This window comes from Miscanthus floridulus, chromosome 9 (genome assembly GCF_019320115.1).
Source record: "Miscanthus floridulus cultivar M001 chromosome 9, ASM1932011v1, whole genome shotgun sequence".
Lineage (NCBI taxonomy): Eukaryota > Viridiplantae > Streptophyta > Magnoliopsida > Poales > Poaceae > Miscanthus > Miscanthus floridulus.
In genome coordinates this window covers 118,979,717-118,991,691 of record NC_089588.1, presented here as the reverse complement: position 1 = coordinate 118,991,691, position 11,975 = coordinate 118,979,717, and the positions used below count along the sequence as shown (strand labels likewise).

Genomic DNA, 11,975 nt, shown 5'->3' with positions numbered 1-11,975 from the left:
ACGGGTTGCGCCAGATGGTGTCTTCGGTTGCGGGGGGGGGGGGAGAGGAGTTATGAGCCTTCGTATGATATCCTCCCACAATGTCTGAGACCAGCCTGATGCTACTAGACTGTTATTGAGGCAGTACTTGCAAAGGCCTTATGGTGCTGGGTGCCCGATGCGTTTGCTCTCATTGGGACCTTCGCCTGGTTTGCGCGAGCTTCTAGTTTTATGAGTCTTCGAACGGTACCTCTTGGTCTCTCATTTCTAAGGAAACTCCAGCTTCCATGTTTTTGTTTGGTTGTTGCTGATAATTGTTGTCTTATCGATTGTTTTGGTTCCCCCTTGCTCTGTCCTGGGGGTGGTGGTGTGGTGGTGTCCCAGTCTGGGGTGGCCTTGGTGGCAGGGGTGGTGGGTTTTATAGTGTAGGGCTCTAAAGTTCAATTAATATTGGCGGGTGTGTTTGATTCATCGTCCGGAGAGTGTCTTTAAGGTGAGATCGTTTTGTACTTGTCGTATCTATTGTCCCTTATTGCGCTAATTGGTGTTGTCCCTTATTGCCGTATCTTGTTATTGTTAGAGTTCTCCCCGATGCCTACAGCAGGAGGTAGGTCTTTGTCGGGCTGGTTTTTGGCCTATTTTGGCCATTAAACTGGATCCTTGATGCCTGAATAAGGATAGGGCCTTTTCATGGTCTATAGGTTGTCTTGCGGCCATAGAGGTCACTCCATTGTTGTAGGACCTTCGCCTAAAATGATGGAGGGTCCTCTTTCTCGTGAAATTTGTCTTGTCGAATATTGTGCCTACGTTGCAAGCTACTTTCGACCTTCGCTTTGAATGGGGGAGTTTCCTCTTTATATTTCCAGAGGTTTTTTTACATGGAACTTGCCTCATTAAAAACCTCACCTCCACTAGGAGCCCCGCAAGTGAGGAAAAGAGTGCAATCCCGTTTTTGCGCGGAATATAAAAAAGTGCAGAAAGTAAAGGCTTGTGGTGACCTTCGCTTATAGTTTCGTGAAGGCCACCTTTTACAATTAAATGTAGAACTTTCGAAGGCAGTCGATGTTCTAGGTGTGGGTTGTTGTTCTACCTTCACTGTCGAATCTGGTGAAACGAATCGGGTCTGCCTGCGGCCTTCACCGTATAGGGGCCTTCCCACTTCGGCTGGAGCTTTCCAACATTTTCAGCGTTATGTTTCCTCCTTAATACCAGATCTCCAGTCTTATATGCCTTTCCTGAACTACCTTGTTATCTCTCCATCTTTTGGTTTCCTCTTGATACTTTGTGATGCTTTCTATTGCTTCTAGTCTTGTGCCTTCGATCATTTCTTTGGAGTACTCTTCGTCGTTTGCGAGGGCTTGCTTTATAACACGGAGGCTTTGGTGCCTAGCTTCTTCGGGTAGCATGGCTTCTTCATCCGTACAATAGTTTAAATGATGTGAATCCTGTTATTCTTGAGGCTATGGTGTTGTGAGACCATACCACCTTCGGCAGTTCCTCAGCCCATCTACCTTTGCGAAGGTTGAACAGAGTCTTCGCTATTGTGGAAAATATGACTCTGTTGGCTCTTGTGACTGCTCCGTTTAATTCTGGGTGATATACAGAGGCAAATGCAACCTTTGTTCCTATGCTTTAGCAGAACTATTTGAAGCTGTCCGAGTTGAACTGCTTGCCATTATCCACTGTTAGGATTCTTGGCATTCTGAATCTATAGATTATGTTTTGCTAGAAGAATTTCCTCACTATTTCTGAAGTGATTCTGACAAGTGGCTTGGCCTCTACCCACCTTGTGAAGTATTCTATGGCCACTATTGTGAACTTGTTCCCCCCTTGGGATGGTGGAAGCGGCCCCACTAAGTCCATTCCCCACCTTTGGAGGGGCCATGTAGGTGGGATGAGTTGTGTCATTGCCACGGGCTTTGTTAGGTGCGGCGAGGTGCTCTAGCAAGCTTGGCATGTTTTGATGATCTATTCTACATCTTTGATGTGTGTAGGCCAGTAAAACCCTTGTCTGATAGCCTTCGCTGATAGGGCCCTTGGCCCAATGTGCGATCTGCAGGATCCTGAATGAATTTCCTATAGTAACTCACTACCTTCACTCTAGGATACACATCTTAGCAATGGTAGGACTACCCCTTTCTGGTAAAGTATTCCATCTATGATCAGTGTAGTTTCTTGCCCTTGCATCCATTCTAGTTGTACTTGCTTCATCCTCTATGAGGTGCTTGTTGTTGAGATGGTCAATAATTACTTGCCTTTAGTCCTCCGACTCAGTGATTAGGATTGTTTTAAATGCCTTCGCCATGGTTTCTGTTGTAGGCGATTGTAGGACTTGGTAGAAGGTCCCATTTGGTACGAGCATGTTGTTTGCTGTAGCCTTCGCTAGCTCGTCTGCCTCAGGAGTTCTCTGCTCTTAGGATATGCTGCAAGGTGAATCCTTGGAACCTCCACTCCAGGGCTCTCACCGTGGCCAGGTATTTGACTAGTTCTGGTTCCCTTGCTATGTATTCTTTCTCGACCTATCCTGCTACAACTTGGGAGTCTGTTTTGGCTAGTATTGTTTATGCTTCGAGTGCTTTTGCCTTGTTGAGTCCTAGTATGAGGCATTCGTACTCTGCAATGTTGTTTGTTGTTTTGAATTCCAACCTTCCTACATACTTTGTGCGGAGGCCAGATGGTGTTATCAGAACGGCGGAGGCTCCTACGCTTAGGTGCCCCTGGGCCCCATCTGTGTAAAGTGTCCATTCTTGATTCTTCGGCTGTTGGCTTTGTTGAGCCAAGGGCGTCCTAGTCTGCCATTGTCACACCAGATTTTAAGGATAAAATGGGATGCATAATCTTATGTGCACCCAGAGATCAGTCACACACATAAGCAGACAAATTATAAATATTATCATCATAAGTATTTATTACATCACGAATAATAAGACATAGTCTTCACATAAATATAGCGGAAGTATAAAGAAAAATCTCTCGTGGAAGCTCCATATCATAGGGACATCAACTGGTTGACCACAAGTCTAGTAATCCTCAGGAAAGTCATCATTAACATAGCCATCTATTACCCATCCGAGATTTTTATCCAAATAATGAAAATAAACAAGCGTAAGTATGTGTCGTACTCAACAAGTGTAACATGGGGTTCAAGAGGCTCAAAAGGCTTGACACAGGTTTAACAGCGTTTAGCTTTTAGTTGTCACAGTTTTAGCATAAGAGTAGCAACAAGTTGTTTCAATCCCAAAGTAAAACACATGATCAATGTAAACATGAATAATGAATAACATAAACGGATATTTCTTAGTGATCATCTATTCAATAAGGGTTCCAAGGCCGCTCGTGACCATGAGCATGTCTGATATACCAGTTTTACACTCTGCAGAGTTTGTACACTTTCGCTGTGAGTCATGATTTACCCTTTTGTCCAAGGCAGCCAACCTCTTGACCCACTACCAAGGAAGGTCGGCAGGGTTCACTATGAAGCCTTTCAAAGGTTTGTCTAATAAGTTAGGGCCGCTAGATTCACTCGACAAACAGATGTAGAGCCCCCCTTCCCATTGGCACATTGACGTGCAGCCTATACTCATGGGGAAAGAGACCGTACTATACCCGATTCATCAAGCCATTCTTACACCAATAAAGGTAACCACTAACAAGCTAGAAAAGGTCCTCATACCGAGCTAAAGCCAGAGCCATGTTGCCCTCACAACTATACTATAAGTCCCGAATGATCACTTATAGATAAGTCCTTAGGGAGAGGAATCTGGAGCATTCAAAAAGTAACTAAACACTCTAGCCCCCTATTTCCAAGTTGCCAAAAAGTCATGTTTTAACGTTTATTGCATATACCATTAGTCAAGTTACAAGATCATTGTTTAATTGGGAACTAGCAAAGCTACCCAATGCATATCCCATAGGAGACAAGGTATAAGTTCAATTCTAGGGAATCTCTATCAAGGTGACACAAGCAAGATGAATTGAATGTATTAAAGTTGATAGGAAACAAGGATAATCCCAAGCTATACTTGCCTTGGACAAAGTACTCCTGCTGATCCTGCTCATCAAAGTAGTACTCGATATTCACAACAACATAGAAGCATCCAGAAGCAATCATGCATAGCAAACAAAAGCTATAGATTAGAACAGTACACCAATCAACAAAAAATTAAGATGAAAAGTTTGTAAAACGAATCTACGTCTCACTACGAACACACACACACGAAGATCACAAAAATCAGAGCTAAAACGAAGAAGTTATGAATTAAACAAGATTTCCTTTAGTAAAATAATTGATTAAATCTAACCTCAAATTTTAAAAGTTGAAAACATACTTAATAGTAGAATGAACATGTAGTTTATAGAATTACGAACCTAACGCAAGTTGAACTGGATCAAATCAGAGTTAAAACGAAGATTTTATGGCCAAAACAAGATTAGTGGCAAAACTGTAAATAGAGGAAAACGTATTTTGGGTCTAAACAAAAAAAACTACGCTTTTAAAAGAAGAAGGCGTATTCTGGATTCACACATTGGACTACGGGTTCTATAACTAAAAATTCGAGGGACTCTTTAGCATAAATACAGGGACAGGCGGGTTAAGATCCAAATAATTTTAGGGGCCTTTTTGCAAAAACAACAGGTGAAGGGGTATCAGGCTCTGTCAGGCCATTGGATCTTACTTGGATGGCTGAGATACAAGAGAGGGAGATGGGTCGCCAGAGTAGCACTGTGCGCGGTGGCTCCATGGCCGGAATCAGGCCCGACCTCGCCGGAGTCCGTCGAACCGGTGACTCCGGTCACTGTTGGACACAGGAAAGGCACGGGAAGCAAGAGGAGAACGAGGCGAACACGATGGAGGGGACTAGGGTGCACGATGATAGCTCGAGGGTGACGCGGTGCTAGATGGGGCGGCTCAAGCTCATCGGAGATCAACGGTGGCGTTGGTACAAGCACAGAAGGCAAGGGAGAGAGCATAAGGGACACCTGCAGGTTACTCACCTTCTCGTGGAGCTCGGAGATGCGGTCGCGGCAGGTAGAAGAGCAGTAGCAATGGAGAGCAATGCGGCAGGCGATGCTTCTAGGGCTTCAGTGATACGGTGAGCTCATGCGAGGGCGGCGGCATGCGACGCTAGGGTCAGGTGAGGGCGGCTGCAACACAGGGGTGCTATTTATGGGTGGCTTCGGCCTGTCGGTCACGCTAGGGCACGGCGTAGAGGAGGCGGCGACGACAGTGTCTTGCTCAGACACGAGCTGGAGGCGGATGATGCGGCTGACAACTGGGCCCTAGGCTATCAGCGAGATAGGAGGCACGGGCCGCGATGTCAGCGAGAGAGAACAGGAAAGGAGGGGCGCGACGTGGCTTGTGGGCCAGTCGGCTTGCCTTGCTGGGCTAGCGTGAGAAAGCAAGAGGAGCGAGGCAGCCCCAGAGCAGGAGAGGGAGTAGCGCGGGCGAAGCCAGCGTGTGGATGGAGCTGGGCCGACGGGATTGGGCCAACAGGCCTGAATAGAGGGAGAGGGAAAATGAAATTTCTCCTTTTTTCTAATTTTCCAACCCAATTTTGAAATGCAAATTCAAATCAATTTGAAGTTTGATTTCAAATCACACAATTCAAAAATAATATGCAGCAGCATGAATGCATAGACATGTATGTAGACCTATATTTGTTTTTAATTTTAACAAACTTATTATTTTTCTAAATTTAAATGCTCACAAAAATGCATTGTTAAATTATTTTCTCCTATTTTAAAATTATGCAAATTTTAGGGTGTTACAATTCTACCCCCCTTAAAATGAATCTCGTCCCCGAGATTCAGACGATGCTTACTTCAAAAAGCTACGGGTATGTTTTCCTCAAATCCTCTTCTCTTTCCCATATAGCCTCATCTTCTGTAAACCGATTCCACTGAACCTTACACATCTTTATAACTCGCCTCCTTGTAACTCTTTCTGCCGTCTCCAAAATCCTTACCGGAAATTTCCCCATAGGTGAGATCTTCCTTAACTATAAGCTCATCTAATGGTACCTGCTCCTCGGGTACACGCAAACACTTCTTTAGTTGCGACACATGGAATACATCATGTACACCTGACAAACTCTCAGGTAATTTCCAACTGATAAGCTACTTCACCAAGTCTCTCTATAATCTTGAAAGGCCCAATATACCTAGGGGCTAACTTTCCTTTCATATTAAACCTTCTCACACTTCTCATGGTTGACAGCCTTAGGTAAACATAATCCCCTATTTCAAAAACCAATTCTCTCCTCCGAGTATCAGCATAACTCTTTTGTCGAGACTGTGCCACTCTCAAGTTATCTCTAATAATCCTTACTTGCTCTTCTGCAGTCTCTTAAAACATCCGGTCCGAACACTTGAGTTTCTCCCGTCTGATTCCAAAACAACGGGGTTCTACACTTTCATCCATACAAAGCTTCAAAATGTGTCATATTAAGACTCTTCTGATAACTGTTATTATACGAAAACTCTGCATAAGGAAAAACTCTTGTCCCAACTTGTACCGTACTGCAATGCACAAGCTCTCAACATGTCCTCTAATATCTGATTAATCCTCTCAGTTTGTCCATCTGTCTGAGGGTGATACGCTGTACTGAAATTCAACTTTGTTCCCAATGAACTATGTACTTGCTGCCAAAAATATGACGTAACTTGAGTACCCCGATCAGACATAATTTTCTTGGAAACTCCATATAGACACACTATCTTCTCCACATATAATTGGGCTAACCTCGGTCCATTATATGTAGTCTTGACCTGGTATAAAGTGAGCAACTTTAGTTAACCGATTCACTATCACCCATATTGAATCATAACCTCTCTGAGTGCCTGGTAACCCCACAATGAAATCCATACCAACTTCTTCCCACTTCCACTTAGGTATCTTTATTGGTTGTAATAATCCTGTAGATCTTTAATGTTTAGCTTTGACTCTCTGACATATATCACATAAAGCAACATATTCAGCCATATCCTTCTTAAGTCCGTACCACCAATACTTCTCTTTCAGATCCAAATACATCTTGGTACTCCCAGGGTGAATAGAGTAAGCAGACTCATGAGCCTCACGTAGAATTGCATCCCGTATAGCCTTAATCTCAGGTACACAGTCTTTTCTCAAACCATAGAGTTCCATTATCATCCATATGGAATTCTGGTGCCTTGCTAATCACTATGTTCTCCGCTAGTCTCTTTCAACTTCGCATCCTGGCCCTTACGTATTTCTTGCTCCAGTGTGGGTTCTATCACCAACTCCACTGCATCACTTGACATAGCTGCTACTTGCACCTCCCACTATACCACAGCCAATCTGTAGTGACTCTAAATTGGTCGCTATAAGCCGTTATAACGACCAATCATCGGTCGTTATAACATTATAGCGACCGATGTATAAGTCAGTGTAAGTGACGTCGCTATAAGTCTATAGTGGCCGACAGGGTTTATAGCGAACGATAGTTAGACGCAAATATTTATACCGACCAATGATCTGTAACATGTTTTAGCGACCAATGATTTGAGGATATCAAACTTTTTGGCAACCGATAATCTGTCGCTATGAACTGGCACACTTATATATTTAATTTCACATTATACCATATAATTTTAGGCTTGTTTAACATCGATACAAGTTCACAGTACACATCAACCACATAATTGTATAAACAGATCTCATATATTCATTGAAATCAATATTTGTACAATTGTACTTTGGATAAATTCTGTAAGGCACCTACCACACAGGCACACAACCCATGAACTTCTAAAGAGTTCACTATACAGAACACCAAGTACCCTAGCAATCCAGAAAGTACATGCTAGGAACACATCTGAGCACTCCACACCTTTTAGACCATCTTCCATGAGAACTCTAAATAGCTTGTCGACACCATCAAGCATGCTGCTTTACTAGCACCTCCCAGAACTACATGCCTGAAATCCACATGCAATCCAATATAAGTATTCTGGTATTCAGCTAGGATCCAATAAGTAGACAGGTGCAGGTGCAGTAAGAAAAGTATTTATTTACTTTTCTTATATTAAAGCCAACACACCACAGATTGAAGAACAGACTAGTGCCATCTGAATATTAATTCTTGAACGCCAACCATGAAGCCAAAAAAATTCTCGCTCAGCAAAGTGATGCAGATCCGAAGAACAATAATTCTAGGGCAAATAATATATCTCACCATATTCAGTTGAGGAGATGGCTCTAGTCTACCCCATTTTAATTATGCACACTACTGATCCAAAAGGCTATTATCATGAAACAATTTTAATGAAAAATCCAAAATATGGATACTTTTTCCATCTAAATGAATCAAAGATTAGAGACATGACACTGTCAACCTCGGTCTGACAGAGTCCCAAATTGGCAAGTAGCATTCACATCAGCAAGCATAAAAATGGATAGGTGCACATTCTGACAATGCACCATGTCAACCTGTGTACATTACAGTAAATAAAGTAGCAGGAAGTAAGCACATCCTAAATTAAAGTACATAAAATAGCTTTGGTCTTTTGGTCTTTGCATAAAGGGTAAAGACTAACTTCTTTGACAAATCAGCTGACGGAAAAGGCCTGTCATATTCCAGTTCATGATCAGCAAAACCTCCTTTCACACCTAACAATTGTCTATTTGATTATGAGAGAAATTCATTCGCCTCGGTGAATGGCAATGGTTTCAATAGGAATGACCACCACTTGATGTTCTCATCAATGGGGGACGACCACCATTTGGTTTTCTCATAGAATTCATATCAGAGCATAAGGCACACCAAGCACAAGTTAACACTGCACTTATTAAAGTCAAAATTTGAAACAGGTGGTGGATTCAGAAATGGAGTAAAGACTTGTATCTGTGAATTGAAAATAATATGATAGTGCAAAAAAAAATTTGGATGTTTTCCAAAAGAATGTAGGATGGTTGACGAGTGATAGCAGCTGGCAAAACAGATACCTGATTTGTAAATGCAAAAGAGTTTTGTTGCCAATTTGACGAGGATTGTGGTTGTTCTAGAGCATAAACCTCGTTCATCCATCAGGTGTGCAATGGGGCGACAATGCTCTATTGTTGATGATCTGTTACTATTTCCTCTTCATCCTTCTTAAGTCTTCCGTCTTCCTATGATATCTGTGCCATAATACATCTCATATGAGAATTTAGCTAAGATACAATCAATATAATCACACTACCTGAGATCATGTGAAGATCAAAAAGAACTGATAAGAGTAGCTAACTGTCATATGTTTGACACAGAAGCTTCTTGCCGCACACAATACAGGTTGTATATGAAGTTTATCATTAGCTACTCTTAGCCCCACAGACCCTTTGTAACTGATGCTAATACCTCCAATTTAAAAAAGATACTATCATCAGCAGCATTACCTGAACTCAATGGGACAATGTGTTCATGAGAATCCCTTAAAAAATTAAACACCTAAGAAAGTTTACTTCACAGTTCTATGAATCAGTTAAGACCTGAAATTCATATGTTCCATCAAGGCATTTTCTCAGGCACTCAGTGTGAAGCCAACATTTCCAAATTCGATCAAGGCACTTCAGTTGTTGAGATAAAGTATACAATAGTGACAAAATGAAATATGGTCTGACTTCACACAAAAACACATGCAGCCACACAGGTTCACTGCATCTACATGATGCTGAAAGGTGTCTGAATTCAGTACACCCTTAAGCCTGAAAATTATATGCATATTTCTGCATGATGGTATCATTACCGTTGAATTTGTGATTTACATCATGATTTTAATGGTTTGGCAATGGGATCAAAGCTGAGGGTTTTTTAAAGAAAAGAAAAGTATACTTTATTATTTTGGAATGACTTAAATTTGGACCCTACCTAACCATCATCAAACACAAATATCATCCATTCAGAAACACATATCTATATTTGAAGCAGATAGATAGGAGCAAATTAAGTGACCACAGCTACTGACAACTTGGTTCCATAGAATTCAGCAATTCCTTCTTTCGAATATCCAAATAACCACAGCTCCCAATCACTCAGTTACTGTATTTTATACACCAACATAACCTTCTACAATTTCCTAAAAATAAAATCCCATTCTACTTTGTGCTTTATTTATTATAAGTTATGTTGACCTTGCAGTTTTCGCATAACAGGGATGCAGCATAGAAGGAATCCTTGTGTTCAGTAGTATCATACAAAGGATTGAGTCCCTGAAAATACAAAACATTCATTGAGGTCATACAAGTTAACTAACAATTTTTTGTTTTCAGGAAAAATCATTTTCTCACGCTTAGTTACCTATGTGACTCCAATTAGAAAGTCATAAGTATAATGAGGATTGAGATTATGAAATTGAAAAATAGCATAAGTAACATTTTACATGTACATAAATTTGCAAAGTCCAATAAACAAGAATACTTTAGATTTCTGTTTAACAGAAAAATGTAAAATTAGGAACCCAGAAACAAAATACCTCTGCTGCTCGGCATCTAGATCAATTCTAGCAGCAGCAACTAGCCATCAAAAAAAAAGAAAACTGCACGGGGAAGACCATACCAGATGTGCATCCACTGTGGAAGGAACCTTTGCACTGCGCTTTGCCTCTGGTCAGCCACCGCCCGTGCCAACCATGTCGAAGGCTGCAGCTGCACCAACAAACAACTGGAGGGCAGAGAGGGAAAAGCAGAGAGTCCTTCAGATCCAGGAGGCCAGGGCGTTGCTTGAGTCCAAGCTTGCACACAGCACCATCGAGGACACCATGGGCTGGTGGATCAAGGCTACCGTCGCCCGCGCTGCAGAGGAGTCCGCCACTGCTCGCACTGCAGAGAAGGCCCTCGTCGCTGCGGCAGAAGAGGGGGGCAGAGCTGGGGGTGAGGTGAGGATACGGTGCGACAGATCTGAGTTTGGGACATGGAAAGGAGAGAGAAGTGAAGGGGAAGAGTGCATTGATGGATCTCAGCTCGTCACCTATTTGTTGGTCGCGGCTGGCCCTAGACCTCAAGCATGGTGGTCTCGAGCGCGGCCCCGAGGTGGCTGCCACCCAGCGGCGGCCTCCTCGCGTGCCCCTCCAGTGGATCCGAGCAGCGCCCCCCGCACGCGGCCCCAAGCAGCGGCCCTATCGAGCACGCAGCGTGGACGGCGACCCAGACGACCGCGGCGGCGGGGACGACGACCGCGGTAGGGACGGTGGTCCCGGTGAGCTCACGCCGGTGGTGGAGAAGAACACCCGAGGCAACGACGAGCGGCATAGTCTGTGAGGTGAGAGAGCGTGTGTGGCGGCGCTGCTGGGTTGGGTGGGCCACGGGTGGGTGCCGAAGATAGGGTTTGGTTTTTTTACGGATGCACCTGGTGTGTTACACTCCAACCTGTGGGCCATGTAATTTTCTATGAGCGCGAGTGGGCTGGGCTGGACATGCCAAAAATAAAAATAGGCTATAGCGACAGATAGTTTGACTCTAATAAGTGTTTTTACCGACCCATCATCTGAGGTAAACAGCTAAATATATATAGCAATCGATATATTGTCGATACGAGTAAAAATAGCGACCGATGATCTGTTAGAAATTTATAGCGACCGATTATTAGACGTTAATATTATGTTTTAACGACCGTTGCCCGACACTATAGATTGGTTGTGGTATGGTGTCCTTGGCGTAACTCTTCCTGCTAAGAGCATCGGCAACAACGTTCGCCTTTCCAGGATGATTGTGTACCTCCAGATCATAATCTTTTATCAACTCTAACCATCGATGTTGTCTCATATTCAGATCTATCTGGGTGAATATGTACTTCAAACTCTTGTGATAAGTGTAGATATCACTCTTATGTCCAATAAGATAATGTCTCCATATTTTCAAAGCATGTACCACCGTTGCTAACTCCAAATCATGAGTAGGATAGTTTAGCTCATGCTTTTCTCAACTATCGGGATGCATAGGCCACTACTCTTCCTTCTTGCATAAGAACACATCCGAGACCTTGACGAGATACATCACA

The 11,975-nt window shown here is 43.0% G+C and overlaps 1 long non-coding RNA gene across 1 annotated transcript; it reads right to left on the bottom strand.

Annotated features, from left to right (window-relative positions):
- Positions 1–7,644: 7,644 nt before the first annotated feature.
- On the bottom strand, positions 7,645–11,297 carry LOC136482773 (uncharacterized). Its single transcript, XR_010765199.1, has 5 exons — positions 10,947–11,297; positions 10,536–10,819; positions 10,112–10,189; positions 8,948–9,121; positions 7,645–7,920 (listed from the first exon to the last, which is right to left on the bottom strand). It is a non-coding gene; the product is annotated as an uncharacterized lncRNA (long non-coding RNA).
- Between the last annotated feature and the right edge of the window lie 678 nt (positions 11,298–11,975).